Genomic DNA, 19,841 nt, shown 5'->3' with positions numbered 1-19,841 from the left:
TGCCAACATCTGTTCCCTGAGTTGTTAATTTTAGCCATTCTGACCAGTGTGAGGTGGTATCTTGTTGTGGTTTTGATTTGTATTTGTATTTGATTTGAATTTGCTGAGTGATGTTGAGCATTTTTTCATGTGTCTGTTGGCCATTTGTATGTCTTCTTTGGAGAAATGTCTGTTTGTGTCTTCTGCCCATTTCTTGACTGGATTTTTTGTTGTTGTTGTTCTTTTGGTGTTGAATTTGGTAAGTTCATTGTAGATTTTGGATACTAGCCCTTTATCTGATATGTCATTTGCAAATATCTTCTCTCATTCCATAGGTTGCCTTTTAGTTTTGTTGACTGTTTCTGTTGCTGTGCAGAAGTTTTTATCTTGATGAAATCCCAATAGTTCATTTTTGCTTTTGTTTCCCTTGCCTTTGGAGACGTGTCTAGCAAGAAGTTGCTGTAGCCGAGGTCAAAGAGGCTGCTGCCTGTGTTTTCCTCTAGGATTTTGATGGACTCCTGTCTCACATTTAGGTCTTTCAACCATTTTGAGTCTATTTTTGTGTGTGGTATGAGGAAATGGTCCAGTTTCATTCTTCTGCATGTGGCTGTCCAATTTTCCCAACACCATTTGTTGAAGAGACTTTTTTCCATTGGATATTCTTTCCTGCTTTGTTGAGGATTAGTTGACCATAGAGTTGAGGGTCCATTTCTGGGTTCTCTATTCTGTTCCATTGATCTGTGTGTCTGTTTTTGTGCCAGTACCATACTGTCTTGATGATAACAGCTTTGTAGTAGAGCTGGAAGTCCGGAATTGTGATGCCGCCAGCTTTGCTTTTCTTTTTCAACATTCCTCTGGCTATTCGGGGTCTTTTCTGGTTCCATACAAATTTTAGGATTGTTTGTTCCAGCTCTGTGAAAAATGTTGATGGTATTTTGATAGGGATTGCATTGAATGTATAGATTGCTCTGGGTAGCATAGACATTTTAACAATATTTGTTCTTCCAATCCCTGAGCATGGAATGTTTTTCCATTTCTTTGTGTCTTCCTCAATTTCTTTCATAAGTGTTCTACAGTTTCCAGAGTACAGATCCTTTTACCTCTTTGGTTAGATTTATTTCTAGGTATCTTATGGTTTTTGGTGCAATTGTAAATGGGATTGACCCCTTAATTTCTCTTTTTTTCTGTCTCATTGTTATTGTATAGAAATGCAACTGATTTCTGTGCACTGATTTTATATCCTGCCATCTTGCTGAATTCCTGCATGAGTGCTAGCAATTTTGGGGTGGAGTCTTTCGGGTTTTCTACATAGAATATTGTGTCATCTGCACAGTGAGAGTTTGACTTCTTCTTTGCCAATTTGGATTCTTTTTGTTGTCTAATTGCTGAGACTAGGATTTCTAGTACTATGTTGAACAATAGTGTGAGACTGGATATCTCTGCCATGTTTCTGACCTTAGGGGAAAAGCTCTCAGTTTTTCCTCATTGAGGATTATATTCACTGTGGGTTTTTCGTATATGGCTTTTATGATAATTGAGGTATGTTCCCTCTACCCCTACACTGCAGAGAGTTTTTATCAAGAAAGGATGTGTATTTTGTCAAATGCTTTTTCTGCATCTATTGAGAGGATCATATGATTCTTCTTTCTTTTATTTATATATTGTATCACATTGATTGATTTGTGGATTTTGAACCACCCTTGCAGCCCAGGAATAAATCCCACTTGGTCGTGGTAAATAATCCTTTTAATGTACTGTTGGATCCTATTAGCTAGTATCTTGGTGAGAATTTTTGCATCCATGTTCATCAGGGATATTGATCTGTAATTGTTCTTTGTGGGGTCTATGTCTGGTTTGGGGATCAAGGTAATGCTAGCCTCATAGAAAGAGTTTGGAAGTTTTCCTTCCATTTCTATTTTTTGAAACAGTTTCAGAAAAATAGGTATTAATTCTTTAAATGTTTGGTAGAATTCTTCTGGGAAGCCATCCAGGCCTGGACTCTTGTTTGTTGGCAGATTTTTGCTTACTGCTTCAATTTCCTTGCTGGCTATGGGTCTGTTCAGGTTTTCTATTTCTTCCTGTTTCAGTTTTGGTAGTTTATACGTTTCTAAGAATGCATCCATTTCTTCCAGATTGCCGGATTTGTTGGCATATAATTGCTCATAATATTCTCATTATTGTTTGTATTTCTTCAGTGTGGGTTGTCATCTCTCCTCTTTCATTCGTGATTCTATTTATTTGGGTCTTTTCTCTCTCTTTTTAAGATTTTATTTATTTTGAAACAGTACACGAGAGAGAGCATGTGCAGGAGTGGGGGAGGGGAGGGCAAGGGAAGGGAGAAGCAGACTCCCCACTGAACAAGGAGCCCAATGCAGGGCTCCATGCCAGGTCCCTGAGATTATGACCAAGCTGCAACCAAGAGTCAGATGCTTAATGGCCTGAGGGACCCAGGCTCCCCCCTTTCTCTTTTCTTTTTGATAAGTCTGGCTAGGGGTTTATTGATCTTATCAATTCTTTCAAAGAACCAACTCCTAGTCTCATTGATCTGTTCTACTGTTTTTTTTTTTTAATTATATATCATTGATTTCTGCTCTAATCTTTATTATTTCTCTTCTGCTGGATTTAGGCTTTATTTGCTGTTCTTTTTCCAGCTCCTTTAGGTGTAAGGTTAGGTTATATATTTAAGACTGTTCTTGCTTCTTGAGGAAGGCCTGTAGAGCTATATACTTCCCTCTTAGGACCACCTTTGCTTCATCCCAAATGATGTGAACTGTCTGTTTCTGGAATGTAACTTCTGGAAGTTACATTCTGTAACTGGAATACATAAATTCCATGTATTTTCTTTTTAATTCTTCTTTAATTTCCTGGTTGACCCATTCATTCTTTTGTAGGATTCTCTTTAAGCTCCATGTATTTGTGGTCCTTACAAACTTTTTCTTGTAGTTGAGTTCAAGTTTTAAAGCACTGTGGTCTGAAAATATGCAGGAATGATCCCAAGCTTTTGGTACTGGTTGAGACCTGATTTGTATTCCAGTATGTGATCTATTTTAGAGAATGTTCCATGTGCACTTGAAGAATGTGTATTCTGTTGCTTTAGGATGGAATGCTCTGAATATATCCGTGAAGTCTATCTGTTCCAGTGTGTCATTCAAAGCCTGTGTTTCTTTCATCTAAGCAGAAGATCTGTCCATTGCTGTGAGTGGGGTGTTGAAGTTCCCTACTATTATTGTACTATTATCAATTTGTTTCTTTAATTTTGTTATTTTTGGTTAATATAATTGGCTGCTCCCAAGTTAGGGGCATAAATATTTACAGTTGTTAGATCTTCTTGTTGGATTGACCCTTTTATTATGATATAGTGTTCTTTTTCATCTCTTATTACAGTCTTTTTGGTTTCAAATCTAGTTTGTATGATATAAGGATGGCTACTCCAGCTTTCTTTTGATGTCCATTGCATGATAAATAGTTCTCTACCCCCTCATTTTCAATCTGGAGCTGTCTTTGGGTCTAAAATGAGTCTCTGGCAGACCGCATATCAATGGGTCATGTTTTTGTTTTGTTTTTTTTTTATCCAATCTGATACCCTGTGTCTTTTGATTGGAGCATTTAGTCCATTTACATTCAGAGTAATTAATGAAAGATATGAATTTAGTGTCACTGTATTACGTGTAAAGTCGTTGTTCCAGTAGATTGTCTCTGTTCCTTTCTGGTCTTTGCTACTTCTGGGCTCTCTCTTTGATCAAAGGACCCCTTTAATAGTTCTTGTAGGGCTGGTTTAGTGTTCACAGATTCCTTTAGTTTCTGTTTGTCCTGGAAGCTCTTTATCCAGAACGGCTGTCATTCAGAATAGAAGGAGAGATAAAGTATTCTTGGTGGCATATTTTTCCCATTTAGCACATTGAGTATATCAGGCTAGTCCTTTCTGGCCTGCCAGGTCTGTGTGGACAGGTCTGCTGCCAGCCTTATGTCTACCGTTGTAGGTTAAAGACCTCTTGTCCTGAGTTGCTTTCAGGATTTTCTCTTTTTCTCTGAAATTTACAAGCTTCACTATTGTATGTTGAGGTGTTGACCTTTTTTATTGATTTTGAGGGGGCTTCTCTGTGCCTCTTGAACTTGAATGCCTGTTTCCTTCCCCAGATTAAGGAAGTTCTCAGCTATAATTGGACTCAGTTTGCAGCCAGCTTCTCAGCTCTGATGCTTTAGAACTCTACTGCACTCAGGCACCCCCGTTCTTCTTGTGACCCTGGGGATCCTGTGACTATGCTTTCCCACCTGGGATTCTGCCTGGCTTCTCTACTTGAGCACCTTTAAGCCAAGTGTGTCCCCCACTATAGCAGACTTCTAAAACTTCTGATTTTGCCCTCTACTTATAATACTTTGGGGTAGCCTCCTTTAGCCAGCTCCCTCCCCTCAGCCATATCCTCTGATATTCTGCCCCAGAGTCAAGTCTCTGCACTTCCTACCTTCCAAAAAGTGGTTGCTTTTCTATTTGTAGAATTGCAGCATTTCTTTTCTCAGACCTGATTTTGCAGGTGTCCAGAATGGTTTGATAAGTATGCAGCTGAATTCCAGGGACCAGATGAAATTAGGGTTCCCTACCCCTCTGCCATCTTAATTCTTCCCCTTGACAGTTTATACTTCTTGAAGAACATTTCCCTTTTTCTCTCCACCTCAGCCCTTGGTAATCACCATTCTACTCTCTGTTCTTATGAGTTCCATTTTTTAGATTCCCCATTTAATTGAGACCATGTAGCATTTGTTTTTCTGCATCTGGCTTATTTCACTTAGCATAATGTCCTCCAGGTTAATTGATGTTGTCACAAATAGCAGGATTTTCTTGTCTGAATAATATTATAGATACCACATTTTCTTTATTCATTCATTCACTGACAGACACTTAGGTTATTTCCACATTTGGCAACTGTGAATAAAACTGCAGTGAACATGGGTATGCAGATATCTTTTTGAGATACTAATTTCATTAACTTTATTTTTTAAAATTTCATTAACTTTAAATATATGCCCAGAAGTGGAATTTCTGGATCACATGGTAATTCTATTTTTTTAAATTTTTAAAAAAGATTTATTTATTTGTTTTAGAGAGATTGAGAGAGAGAGAGAGAGAGAAAACTCACAAGTGGGAGGGGTAGAGGGAGAGAGAATCCCAAGCAGACTCCACACTGAGCTCTGAGCCTGATGCAGGGCTTGATCTTATGACCCTGAGATCACAAGGTGAGCCAAAACCAAGAGTCAGTCACTTAACTGACTGCACCATCTAGATGCCCCAGTAATTCTATTTTTAAGGAACCTCCATACTGTTTTTCAGAGTGACTACACCAATTTACATTCCCACCAGCAGTGTACAAGGATTCTTATTCCACATCCTCATGAGCACTTTTATCTCTTGACTTTTTGAGAATAGCCATTCTAACAGGTATGAGGGGACATCTCATTGTAGTATTTGATTTGCATTTCCTTGATGATTAGTGATGTTGAGCACCTTTTCATGTACCTCGTAGCCATTTGTATGTTTTCTTTGGAAAAATGTCTGTTCAGGTCCTCTATTTTTTAATTAGATTATTTGGTTTTTGTGGTGTTGAGTTATAGGAGTTCTTTATATATTTGGATATTAATCCCTCATCAGATATATCTTTTGCAATAACTCTTCTCATTCAGTAGTTTGTCTTTTCATTTTGTTAATGGTTTCCTTCACTGTGCAAAACTTTTTAGTTTGATGTACTCCCAAAGTTTATTTTTGCTTTTGTTTCCCTGGCCTGGGGAAACAGATCCAGAAAAATATTGCTAAGGCCAATGCCCAAAAGCTTACTGCCTATGTTTTTTCCTAGAAGTATTATGGTTTCAGGTCTCACATTTATGTCTTTAATCCATTTTAAGTTTATTTTTGTGTGATGTAAGAAAGTGGTCCAGTTTCATTCTTCTACATGTAACTGTCCAGTTTTCCCAGAACCATTTATTAAAGAGACTATCTTTTCCCCATTGTATATTCTTGCCTCTTTTGTCATAGATTAATTGACCATATAAGCGTGGGTTCATTTCTGGGCTCTCTGTCCTGTTCCACTGATCTATGTGTCCATTTTTGTGCCAGTACCACACTGTTTTTATTACTACAGTTTTGTGGTATATCTTAAAATCTGAGATTAGAGTATCTCTAGCTCTGTCTATTTCTTCCTTCAGTTCTGTTAATATTTAGGTACTCCTATATTGAGTGCAGAAATAGTTACCAATATAACTTCTTTTTTTCCTCCTATTTATTTAAAAAAATTTTTTTTATGTTATTATGTTATGTTAGTCACCATACAATACATCATTAGTTTTTGATGTAGTGATCCACGATTCATTGTTTGCATATAACACCCATTGCTCCATGCAGTATGTGCCCTCCTTAATACCCATCACCGGGCTAACCCATCTTCCCACCCCCCTCCCCTCTAAAACCTTCATATTGTTTCTCAGACTCCATAGTCTCTCATGGTTCGTCTCTCCCTCCGATTTTTCCCCCCTTCATTTTTCCCTTCCTTCTCCTAATGTCCTCCATGCTCTTCCTTATGTTCCACAAATAAGTGAAACCATATGATAATTGACTTTCTCTGCTTGACTTATTTCACTTAGCATAATCTCCTCCAGTCCCATCCGTATTGATGTAAAAGTTGGGTATTCATCCTTTCTGATGGCTGAGTAATATTCCATTGTATATATGGACCACATCTTCTTTATCCATTCATCTGTTGAAGGGCATCTCGGCTCTTTCCACAGTTTGGCTATTGTGGACATTGCTGCTATGAACATTGGGGTGCATATGGCCCTTCTTTTCACTGTATCTGTGTCTATGGGGTAATACCCAGTAGTGCAATTGTCAGGTCATAGGGTAGCTCTATTTTTAATTTTTTGAGGCACCTCCACACTGTTTTCCAAAGTGGCTGTACCAACTCGTATTCCCACCAACCGGGTAAGAGGGTTCCCCTTTCTCCACAACCTCTCCAACATTTGTTTCTTTCCCTGTCCATTTTTGCCATTCTAACTGGCGTAAGGTGGTATCTCAATGTGGTTTTGATTTGAATTTCATCATCATTAGCCATCAGGGAAATTCAAACCAATATAACTTCTTGAAGACATTCTTCAATAGAATTGACTTCTTCATTATATAATGACCTTATTTGTCTTTTATTATAGTTTTTGGCCTAATGCCTTTTTGTTTGATGTAAGTAGAGCTATGCCAGCCCACCTTCTAGTGTGTGTATGTATATATTTGTGTGTGTGTGTGTGCGCACACCCTCCTTTACCCTTTTATCTATTGATGCACACTTACATTGTACACTGAAAACTATGAGATATTGATGAGAAAAATTTAAGACACAAATAATTGAAAGACATTTTCTGCTTATGGTAGATTGGTAGAATTAATATTGTTAAAATATCCCTATTACCCAAAGCAATCTACAGATTCAATGCAATCCTCATCAAAATATCATCAGCATTTTTTTTTTTACAGAACTAGAATACTAATTTTTCTGCTCTAATTGTAAATGGGATTGTTTTCTTAATTGCTACTACTTCATCATTAGTGTATAGAAATGCAACAGATTTCTGTATATTGATTTTGTGTCCTGCAATTTTACTGAATTTATCAGTTCTAGAATTTTTTTTATTGGACTCTTTCATGTTTTCTATATATAGTATCATGTTATCTATAAATAGTGGAAGTTTTACTTCTTCCTTACCAATGAGTTTTATTTCTTTCTCTCATCTGACTGCTATGGCTAGGATTTCCACTATTATGTTGAATAAAATGGGTGAGAGTGGACATCCTTGTCTTGTTCCTGTCCTTAGGGGAAAAGCTCTCAGTTTTTCCCCATTAAGGATGATGTTGTGGATTTTTCATATATGGGCTTTATTATGTTGAGGTATGTTTCCTCTAAACTGACTTTGTTGAGAGTTTTTTATCATGAATGAATGTTGTACTTTGTCAAATGCCTTTTCTGCATTTATTGAAATGAATCATACGGTTCTTACCTTTCTCTTCTGGGTGTGATTTGTGAGTATTGAACCACTCTTGCAACCCAGGAATAAATTTCACTTAATCATGGGGAGTCATTGTTTTAATGTATTGTTGGATTTGGTTTGCTAGTATTTTGTTGAGAGTTTTTTGCATCCATGTTCATGAGGGATATTGGACTGTAGTTCTCTTTCTTTAGTGGTGTCTTTATCAGGTTTTGGTAGCAAGGTAATTCTTGCTTCATAGAATGAACTTGGAAGTTTTTTTTTTTTTCTATTTTTTGGAATAGTTTGAGAAGAATAGGTATTAACTCTTCTTTTAATGTTTGGTAAAATTCATATGTGAAGACATCTGGTCCTAGACTTTTGTTTCTTGGGAGTTTTTTAAATTACTGAATAACTGATTCAATTTCACTGCTAGTAATAGGTCTGTTCAAATTCTCTATTTCTTCCTGTTTCAGTTTTGGCAGGTTATTTGTTTCTAAGAATTTATCCATTTCTCCTAGGTTGTCCGATTTGTTGGCATATAGTTCTTTATAATATTCTCTTATAATTGCTTATATTTCTGTTATTTCTCCTCTTTCATTTCTGATTTTGAGTCCTTTCTCTCTTTTTTCCCCCTGTAAGTCTGGCTGGAGGTCATCAGTTTTCTTTCCTTTCCTTTTTTTTTTTTTTCTTTCAAAGAACCAGCTCCTGGTTTCATTTATCTGTTTATTGTTTTGTTTTGTTTTTTGCTTTTGTTTTGGTTTCTATGTCACTTATTTCTCTTCTGATCTTTATTATTTCCTTCCTTCTGCTGGTTTTAGGTTTTGTTTGTTCTTTTTCTAGCTCCTTTCAGTGTAAGGTTGGGTTGTTTGAGATTTTACTTGTTTCTTGAGGTAGGCCTGTATTGCTATAAACTTCCCTCTTAGAATAGCTTTTGCTGCCTCCCAAAGATTTTAGGCCATTATGTTTTCATTTTCATGTACCTTATTTTTTTTTATTTCCTGGTTGACCCATTTATTGTTTAGTAGCATGTTATTTAGCCTCAGTGTATTTGTGGTCTTTCCAGATTTTTTCTTGTGGTTAATTTCTAGTTTCATAGCATTGTGGTCAGATAAGATGCATGGTATGACTTTAATCTTTTTGAATTTGTTGAGGCTTGTTTTGTGAGCTAATATGTGATCTCCTCTGGAGAATGTTCTGGGTGTACTTGAAAAGAATGCATATTCTGCTGTTTTAGGATGGAATGTTCTGAATATATCTGTTAAGTAAGTCCATCTGTTCCATCGTGTCATGCAAAGCCATTGTTTCCTTGTTGATTATCTGTTTAGATGAACTGTCCATTTTGTAACTGTGGTGTTAAAGTCCCCTACTATTATTTTCGATTAGTTCTTTGTTTGTTATTAACTGTTTTATGTGTTTGGGTACATAAATATTTACAATTGTTAGATCTTCTTTTTGGATTGTCCCCCTTTATTATATATTGTTCTTCTTTGTCTCATTGCAGTATTTGTTTTAAAATTCTATTTTGTCCAATATAAGTATTCAAGCTTTCTTTCTTTTTTTTTTTTAAGATTTTATTTATTTGACAGAGAGAGACACAAGAGAGGAAACATAAGCAGAGGGAGTGGGAGAGGGAGAAGCAGGCTTCCCGCAGAGCAGGGAGCCTGATGCGGGGCTTGATCCCAGGACCCTGGGATCATGACCTGAGCAAAAGGCAGATGCTGATTGCCTGAGCCACCCAGGCGCCCCTCAAGCTTTCTTTTGACATCCATTTGCCTGAAAGATGTTTCTCCATCCCCTCACTTTCAGTCTGCAGATGACGTCAGGTCTGAAATGATTCTCTTGTAGGCAGCACATAGATGTGTCTTGGTTTTTTTATCCATTCGGTTACCCTGAGTCTTTGATTGGAGCATTTAGTCTACTTACATTCAAAGTAATTATTGATAGATATATATTTATTACCATTTTATTACCTATTTTGTGGTTGTTTCTGAAGATTTTCTCTGATCCTTTCTGGTCTTTCTCTCCTTCATGGTATGCTGATTTTCTTTAGTGATATATTTGGATGTCTTTTTCTTTATTCTTTGCCTATTTCTTAGTGGTATTAATATATGATTAACCATTAGGTTTTCATATAACCTGTTCTGCAAATAGCAGTCTATATTTAGTTCATGGTCATTTACGTTTGAACCCATTCTTTACTCCTCTCCTCCCTACGTTTTAGGTATATTGTGTCCTACATTATACCCTTTTATTTTGTGAATCTCTTCACTGATTTTTTTTTTTAATAGATCTATTTAGTTTTACTGCTTTTGTGTGTCCTACTTCTCTTACTTCTGCTCATGGTCTTTCCTTTCCACTCAAAGAGTTCCCTTTAGGGCGCCTGGGTGGCTCAGTTGGTTGGGCGACTGCCTTCGGCTCAGGTCATGATCCTGGAGTCCTGGGATCGAGTCCCACATCGGGCTCCCTGCTCAGCGGGGAGTCTGCTTCTCCCTCTGACCCTCTTCCCTCTCGTGCTCTCTGTCTCTCATTCTCTCTCTCTCAAATAAATAAATAAAATCTTCAAAGAGTTCCCTTTAACATTTCTTGTGGGGCTGGTTTAGTAGTGATGAACTCCTTTAACTTTTGTTAGAAGAGAATTTCTCTCTCCTATTCTGAATGATGGCCTGCCTGAATAGAGTATTCTTGGCCTCAGGTTTTTTCTTTCAGCACTTTGAATATATCATGCCACTCTCTTTTGGACTGGAAAGTTTCTGCTGAAAACTCAGTTGATTGTCTTATGTGGTTTTCCTATGTCTTTTCTCTTATTGCTTTTAAAGTTCTGTTTATCACTACTTTTTGCCATTTTCATAACTATGTCTTGGTGAGGAACCTCCTTGGGTTGGTTTTTGTCGGGTGTTCTCTGTTCCTCCTGGATCTGGATGTCTGTTTCCTTCCCCAGATTTGGGAAGTTTTTTCAGCTATTAGTTCTTTAAATAAATTGTCTGTCTCCCTTTCTCTCTCTTCTCCTTCTGGGATCCCTATAATGTGAATATTGTTAGAGTTAATGGTGTCACTGAGTTTCCTTAGTCTATTTTCATTTTTTAATTTTTTCTCTCTCCTGTTTAGCTTAATTGCTTTTTATTACTTTGTCCTCCAGGTCACTGATCCATTCTTCTGCTGTCTCTGGTCTATTTATTCCACCTAGTGTATTTTTAATTTCAGTTACTGAGTTTTCCATCCCAAGTTACTTCTTTTTTGTTTTCTATCTCTTTTTTGAGGGTATCACTAAGAGCCTCTATCTTTTCTCCAGTCCAAAGAACATTTTTATGAATGTTACTTTAAATTCTCTATCAAGCACATTATTAATCTCCATTTTGTTTCACCCACTTGCTATGGTTTTTGCCTTGTTCTCTCCTTTGAGACATATTCTCCTGTCTCCTCATTTTGTCTAACTCTGTGTCTGTTTCTCTGTGTTAGGAAAGTCAGCTATGTCTCCTGTTCTTGAAAGCAGTGGTCTTATGAAGAAGAGGTCCTATAGTGCCCTGCTGCATAATATCACCAGTTTACCAGAACCTGGCCCTTCAGGCATGTCTCCTTTGTGTGTTATGTGTGTCCTACTGTTGTGGCTGAGCCAAATTTGCCTTCTGCTCTGTTGTCTGCAGTGGCTTTCTTTGCCTGTTGTGGACAGAGTTTGGTCCTTGTGGGCTAGTCTGGGGCAGACTTGAGCTTGAGCTGAGTCAGATCATGTGTTTGCCAGAGATGCCATAGCACCAATGTGCAAGGTGTTTTCCCTGTGTTGTCCCTTGAGAATCTTTCATTGGTGGCCAGGGCCTGCTGTCACCAGATGTTTGCCCCTAGCTCACTGCTGGGGCTGCAGTTGGATTAGTGTGTATGATTATCTTCCCCTGTGCCTGGGGCAGGAGTCACTTTGGGATGGTACTGGCCCTTTGTTGGGGCTGCTTCCATGCTCTTAGGCTTGTGGCACCACTTTGGATGGACTCCTGCCAAGTGTGTTTGGAGGGGGCAGACCTGCAGGAGAACATAGGGGTAAGACCCATAGTACCAGCAAGGTCCCTGATGGTCTGCTGCAGGAGAGGAACTGTAGATGCCTGGAAGAACTCCTGCCCAAGCTGGAATGGATGGGATGAGTCTACAGAAGGGCAAGGGGCCAGGGCGTGCTGTTAGCAAGCTAGGTGGAGAGTGTTTGTGATGTGCTGGTTCCTGCAGGTATCCATGTATCTAGTCTGGGGAGTAGGGAGAGAAATGGCACTGACCAGCTCTTGGAGAAGTCTCCTAAATGTCCCTGGCCCTCCAGCACACATTCTGGGATTAGTAAACAAATCTTCCTTCTATATACCTCAGTAATTTTTTAAAATTGCTGCTTCTATGCTGTATCTCAGCAGGGTTCTTTGTTGTGCTGGCCCTTTAAGGTTGGAGACTCACTTTCCAATTGCCCTCCTACTCCTCCAGAGCCAGTCCCACTGATTTTTCAAGTTCTCAATGTTGAGCCCCACTGATTATAAGAACTTGTGAAGTTAATTCCCTCTTGTCTTCAAAGCCAAATGTTATGGAGGTTGGTCTTCCCAGTGTGGATCCCCATGCCTAGGGGACTGGAGTGGGGTCTGCTCCTCTCCTTTCTTCTCCATGCTTTTTGGTGTTCCTCCCTCCTGGAGATAGTCTCATGAGCCAGTTTGGTTCCCTACTGTGTCCCTGCCCTTTTTTTTTTTTTTTTTTTTTACACATGGCCTCTTCTCTACTATTAGACTATTAGCTGTGGATGGTCTGGTCTGCCAGTATTTGGGTCATTTTCTGGGTTTGTTACACTGATGTGGTGCTATCTAGGTGTATTCATGGGAGGAGGTTAGCTTAGGATCATTGTAATCTGCCAACTTCTCTGTTTTAAAGTGTACTTTGATATAACTATTGCCACCTGTTTTTGTTTTGTTTTTGCTTCCATTGACATCATCCATTCCAAGGCATTTCCATCCCTTCACTTTGAGTCTGTATGTCTTTAGGTCTGAAGGGAGTCCCTTGCAGACAGCATATAGATGGGTTTTGTTTTTTATCCATTCAGTCAGCCTATGTCTTTTGATTGGAGCATTTAGTACATTTATTAAAGTGATTATTAATAGGTTATGACTTGTTTCCATTTTGTTAATTGTCTTCTGATTATTTGTGTAGTTCCTCTCTATTTCTTTCTTCTCTTCGTCTCTTCCCTTGTGGTTTGCTGGCTTTCTTTTAGTGTTATGCTTTGTTTCCTTTCTCTTAATTTTTTGTATATCATAGGTTTTTGATTTGTTGTTACCATTAGGTTCATATATAACATTCTTGTGTATTCTATAGCAGTCTATATTAAGTTGCTGGTCACTTAAGTTCAAACACATTCCAAAAGCACTACATTTCTACCACCACTGCCAGATTTTATGCATATGATGTCATATTTTACATCTTCTTATTTTACTATAATTGATATTACTGCTCTTAAGTTTTAACCTCCATACTGGCTTTATAAGTGGTTAATCTACCACGTTGATGGTATGTTCGCTTTTACTTGTGAAATATTTCTCTTTCATAATTTTCTTCTAGTTATGACCTTATTTAATTTAGAGAATTCCCTTTAACATTATTTGTAAGGCTGGTTTAGTGATGATGAACTCCCTTACCTTTTGTCTAGGAAACTTTTTATCTCTCCTTCAGTTCTGAATGATAGATAATCTTGCCAGATAGTGTTCTGGGTTGTAGGTTTTTTCCTTTAAGCACTTTGAATATATCATGCCACTCTCTTCTACTCTGCAAAGCTTCTTCTGAGGAATCAGCTGATAGATTTATGGGGTTTCTCTTGCATGTCACTGTTTTCTTTTACCATGCTGCTTTTAAGATTATCTCAACACTACCATTCTGCCATTTTAATTATGTGTCATAGGGTGGACCTCTGTGGGTTCATCTTGTTTAGGGCTCTCTGATTCCAGGACCTGGATGTCTGTTTCCTTCCTCAGATAACAGAAGTTTTCAGCTCTTTCTTCAAATAAGTTTTCTCCTCTCCTTCCCCCCCCCCCCCCCTTTCTGGGATCCCTATAATGCAATGCTGTCAGGCTTGATGTTGTAGAGTTCCCTTAACCTATTCTCATTTATTATTATTATTATTTATTATTTATTATTACTATTGCTCTTCTGCTTGGTTGCTTTCCATTACCTTGTCTTCCAGGTCACTGATCTATTCTTCTACCTCCTCTAATCTGCTGTTGATTTCCTCTAGTGTTTTATTCTTTAGTTTGAATTCTTCCACACTATTTTGAAATATATTTTCTCTTCATTTTAGTTTTCACTGAGTTCATTCACTCTTAAGTCCAGTGAGCATTTTCATAGCTATTACCTTGAACTCTTAATCAGGCATATTGCCTATTTCCATTTCATTTAGCTCTTTTACTGTGATTTTTTTTTTTTTTTTGCCTGTTCCTTCATTTAGGACATACCCCTGTCTCATCTTGTCTAACTCTGTGTTCATTTCTATGTATTATGTAGGTCAGCTACATCTCCTGGTCTTGAAAGTAGGTCTTGTGCCTAAGAAGTCCTGTGGTGCCCTATAGAATAATATTCCCTGGTCAGCAGAACCAGGTGCACCCGGGGTGTCCCCTATGTGGGATTTTATGTGCCCTTCTATTGTGGCTGAATCATGAATGCCTTTAGCTCAGCTGACGGCAGTGACCTGATTTGCCCGCTGTGAGTACACTGCACAGGGTCTGCTTCCTATTCTGTTGAGAGGTCTGGCTGTGGCTGCCATGGGCTCATTGGTGGGGTGGGTGGGCAGTCAACTTAGCTGCAATTAGCCTCTCTGCCACAGCTGCAGGCACATCAAGGCCAGAGCTTGCTCCTTGAGCAGCCAGCCCTCTCAACTGCAGGAACTGGAGGCATGCTGGTATGTGGGGTTATCTCCTCCCCCTCCCAGTCCCTTATCCAGGCCATGGCTGCCTTTCAGATGTGGTGGGACAGGAGCCACTTTGAAGGGATGTTTGCAAAGGTGGACAGTTCTGCAGAGGAACACCTGGGTCTTGCATGTGGTGCTAGCATGGTAGATGGAGAGTGTTAGCACTGGCTCCCAAAAACATCCAGCCAGTCTCTAGTGCATAGGAGGGGAAAGAAATGGTGCCCTCAACCACTTTTGTTTTTGGAGAAGTCTGCAGATCCCTGCCCCTCCAGCACACATACTAAGATTAGTCAATAAATCCGCTTCACATATACCCTAGGTGCTTTTCAAACTGCTGCTTTGCACTATCTTCTGGGCTAAGTTATTTAGTATGCTCTCTTTAAGAGCAGGGACTGGGTTTTCTATTGCCCTCTGGCTCTCCTGGAATTAATCCCAATGATTTTTAAAGTTCTCAGAGTTAAACCCCACTGATTTTTTTCAAAGCTAGGCATAATGGGGACTCATCTTCCTAATGTGGGTCCCTGTACCAAGAGTGCCTGGTGTGATTTCTGATCCTGTTCTCTGTGCTTGTGATGTACGTTCTGTTTGTGGCTAGTTGCATTGGAGGTTTGGTTCCCACCGGTGTCACACCCCTCCTCTCGTTTTCCATCTGGCCTTCTCTCTACAACTAGCTGTGGAAGATCTGTCCTTCCAGGGTTCAGGTGCATTGTCAAAGTTAGTTGTATGATGTAGTCGTTAATTGTAGTATGTCTGTGGGACAAAGTGAGCTCAGGGTCCTCCATTTTCCTGCCAGCTATTATGTTTTAAATTTTCTAATAAAGAGTGAACTCACAAAACCCTATGGAACTTATCCTTGACATCTCCTTTTTTTTTTTTCTTGTCTACCCATCTCTTCTAATAAATCCATCCTGAGTGTGCCCCTCATGGTCAAGGCTGGGGAAAGGGCTATTCTTGGCTCATTATGGCAGAGTAAGGGTGGATCCCCATGGTTGGTCACTATTTATAGTTAGTTCTCCATAAGATCCTCTCCCTCCACTCACACATTTTCCATTCTTCGAAGTGAAGTATTAATAAGGTAGACTCTAAGCCAAATCAAATAAAAACTTTTTGTTAATATCGAATACCTTTTCTATGTGTATTAAGAGCTCCCCCCTCAAGGTGGGGATGGGAAAGTTTGAAGTGTGTGAAGAGAAACAAGAACCTTGTGTTGCTTCACTGAGGCTCATTAGTGGGAGATCGTGAATTGATGCAGACCTACAGTTTTCTCAAGCAGTATTTGGTAACCTGGGGTAGGAATTGGGTTGTCAGAGAGCTGAACTCATCCAGAGCTGGGATTTTCTGAAGTTAAGTGAGATCAAAGGGCAGAGGGGCCAGGAAGTGTAGAACATTGACAAAAAAAAAAAAAAAAAAGTGAAATGATAGCCTTAGAGGACCAGTCCATGTACGGAAGGAAGTAAAGACTTTGTGTGTGGAGGGGCATGTGGAGGGGGTGAAGGAAGCATGAGGAATGGGGATGAATAGGAAAAGAATTAGGGCTATCAGAGGAGTGGCCATCTTAACGAAGATTAAAGAACAGAAGGGAGGATTTTTTTCCTACCCTCTTTAACAAAAAGAATATAGCTCTCTGGGGGAAGTGGTTCTCAACTTGGGATGCAGAAGAGATTGTGTATCCTCCCCCTCAGGACATTTGGCACTGTCCAGAGACATTTTTGTCGAAATAGGCTTGTTGCTGGCATCTAGTGGCTACAGGCCAGGGATTCTGCTAAACATCCTACAGTGTATGTGATAGACTCTCACATCAAAAACGATCCAACCCAAAATATCACTAGTGACAAAGCAGAGAAACCCTGCTCTAGAGAGTGTCACTGTAATCTGAAAATTATGAAATGTCCCTCAAAATGGAAACATCACCCAAGACCCGCCTAGCTAAGGAACCGACTTTTTTTTTTTTTAAAGCACATACTGCTATGAAGGTGAATGTGAAGGTCTATAAAAGGGTGGGTAGTTTTCAGGAATCCCTTGGAACATGGTTGTGACTGGAGACTTTAAGCCACCAGATGCCTGGTACCAGATCCTCCTGCTATATAGCAGACAGCCTCCCACAGAGGCTCAGCCACTGGGATCTGCCCATGGTGTGGGATGTCCCTCCAATCGGCAGAGCAAAGATGCCCTTTTATTTAACTTGGAGGCATCCCCACTACTTAAAATGTCCTCTTTCTATTTACGTAAGTTGTGATTTCTTTCTGAGCTGGGGAATGGCTCCATTATTTTCTCAAAGTGCCACAGATACTTGTCAACTTCATAGTTATACTCTTATCCTGTTATTTTTTTATTTGTTATTTATAGACCAATCATCTAAATCTAGTGACAAAAGAGAATGAATTGTTTTTGGTTGGTTGTTTTCCTGAAAATGCTAGCAAATTCTTTTTGTGTCTTAAAAATACATAGACAACTCTGTACTCTATTTTTGCTACAGAGGGAGGGTCATTTCTAATTGCTCATTAGATGTTACATTTGGAAAATTGTCTCTGTATTCTCCTCAAATGTGGGGAAATTCCATTATTACCAAGATCACAGGGAGTGATCAAACCTCAGGGAATCTAACTAGTAGCAGACAGGAACAAGAGCAACAGTTCTCAAACTTGTGTGTATTGGAATCACCTGGAAGGTTTGTTAAAACACACAGATTGCTAGGATCCCTTCAGAGAGATGCTGAATCTGACCTAGGGTGAAGTCCAAGAATTTGTATTTCTGACAAGCTCCGAGGTGATGCTGATGTTGCTTATTTGGGATCACATATGGAGAACCACTGTGGATTTATACACGAATTTTCATGAATTCTTCTGTTTCAATGCTAGGTTATACTTAAGAAATCCTCTCTTACATTTCAGTACCATATAATATGTTACTGTTTGAAAAAAGCTACATTGAATTCTTTTAACAGGTATTCCTGTGAACATACATATCTGAGAATGAAAAACATTAAGCCTTAAGATGTTTTGCAAAGTTGCATGTTCATAGCAACTGTTGCTATGAATTTTAATGACTTATTTCCTAAAATCTCTTCAAAACGACCAGTTTAATAAAACTGGTCCTTTTCACCAAAACTGCATCTTTTTTTTTAGGTTTTATTTATCTGAGGGATGCGTGGGTGGCTCAGTTGGTTAAGTATCTGCCTTCCGCTCAGGTCATGATCAAGGGTCCTGGGATCGAGCCCCGTGTCGGGCTCCCTGCTCAGCGGGGAGTCTGCTTCTCCCTCTCCCACTCCCCCTGCTTGTGTTCCTGCTCTCACTATCTCTCTCTCTCTGTCAAATAAATAAAAATTAAAAAAAAAGACTTTATTTGAGAGAGATTTGAGAGAGAATGTGAGGAGGGGCAGAGGGAGAGGGAGAAGCAGACTTCCCACTGAGCAGGGAGCCTGCGATGTGGGGCTCAATCCTAGGACCCCAAGATCAGGACCTAAGCTGAAGGCAGATGCTTGCTTAACCAGTTGAGTCACCCAGGTGCTCCCTACAACCATATCTATGTAAACACCTAAATATCTAGAGCTAAAATGAGCCAGGTTCCAGCTAGTATACCTGAGTGGCCTGTTCCTCCTTTGTGTAATATACCAGGTGGATACCCTATAAATAATGACATCCCTTTTGGGGCATCTGGGTGGCTCTGTCGGTTAAGCATCTGCCTTCAGCTCAGGTCATGATCTCAGGGTCCTGGGATTGAGCCCCGCTTCTCCCTCTCCCTCTCCTGTTCCCCCTGCTTGTGCTCTCTTGCTCTCTCTGTCAGATAAATAAATAAAATCTTTAAAAAAAAAAGAAAAAGAAAATGGTGGTACAAATGCCACCTATGTATTTGCTATATTCTAAATATTTAGAGGGACAGGTTTTTTCCCTCATAATCTTATGCAATTGTATAAATTAGTTCAGCAAAAAAATGATTTGTAAATAAAATTTCCTTACTTATTTCAAGAAATTCCCTAAGGTTTACAAAATTCACTTCAATAGGAGTCCTAGTTACAACAATCAGACAAGAAAAAGAAATAAAATTCATCCAAATTTGTACGAAAAAAGTTAAGCTGTGACTATTAAAAAAAAAAAGTCCTTATTTGTGGATGATATGTGACACATAGAAAACCCTAAATACTCCACCAAAAAACTATTAGAAGTAATAAACTCAGTAAACTTGCAGGATATAAAATTAATACACAGAAATCCATCGTGTTTCTATATACTAATAACTGAGTAGCTGAAAGAGAAATTAAGGAAGCAATCCCATTTACAATTGCACCAAAAAGAATGAAATACCTAGGAATAAATTTAAGAGGGTGAAAGACCTTTACTTTGAAAACTATGAAACATTGATGAAAGAAATTGAAGATGATCCAAACCATGCTCATGGATTGGAGTAATTGCTTTTGGTAGTGTGGACATTTTAATAATAGCCATCTATAGATTAAATGCAATCACTATCCAAATATAAACAGCATTTTTCAGACCTAGAACAAAAAATCTTAAAATTTGTATGGAATTAAGAAAAACTCTGAATAGACAAAGCAATCCTGAGAAAGAAGAACAAAACTGGAGGTATTACAAACCCAGATTTGAAGATATATTACAAAGCTGCAATATCAAAACAGTATTGGACTGGCACAAAAAATAGATATATAAATCAATAGAACAGGATAGAGAGCCCAGAAATAAACCCATTAATCTATAACAAAGGAGGCAAGAATATGTAATGGGAAAAAAAGTCTCTTCAACAAATAATGTTGGAAAAATTGGACAGCTACGTGCAAAAGAATGAAACTAGACCACTTTCTTACACTGTATACCTCAAAAACCTCAAAATGGATTTAAGATCTGAATGTTAGGCCTGAAACCATAAAAAAAATCCTACAAGAGAGCACAGGCAGTCATTTCTGACACCAGCTATAGCAACATTTTTCTTTTTCTTTTTTTTT

This window comes from Eumetopias jubatus, unplaced genomic scaffold (assembly GCF_037043125.1).
Source record: "Eumetopias jubatus isolate StellerSeaLion01/CBP00866 unplaced genomic scaffold, mEumJub1_p1.0 scaffold_8, whole genome shotgun sequence".
Lineage (NCBI taxonomy): Eukaryota > Metazoa > Chordata > Mammalia > Carnivora > Otariidae > Eumetopias > Eumetopias jubatus.
This window is presented reverse-complemented; position numbering follows the sequence as displayed.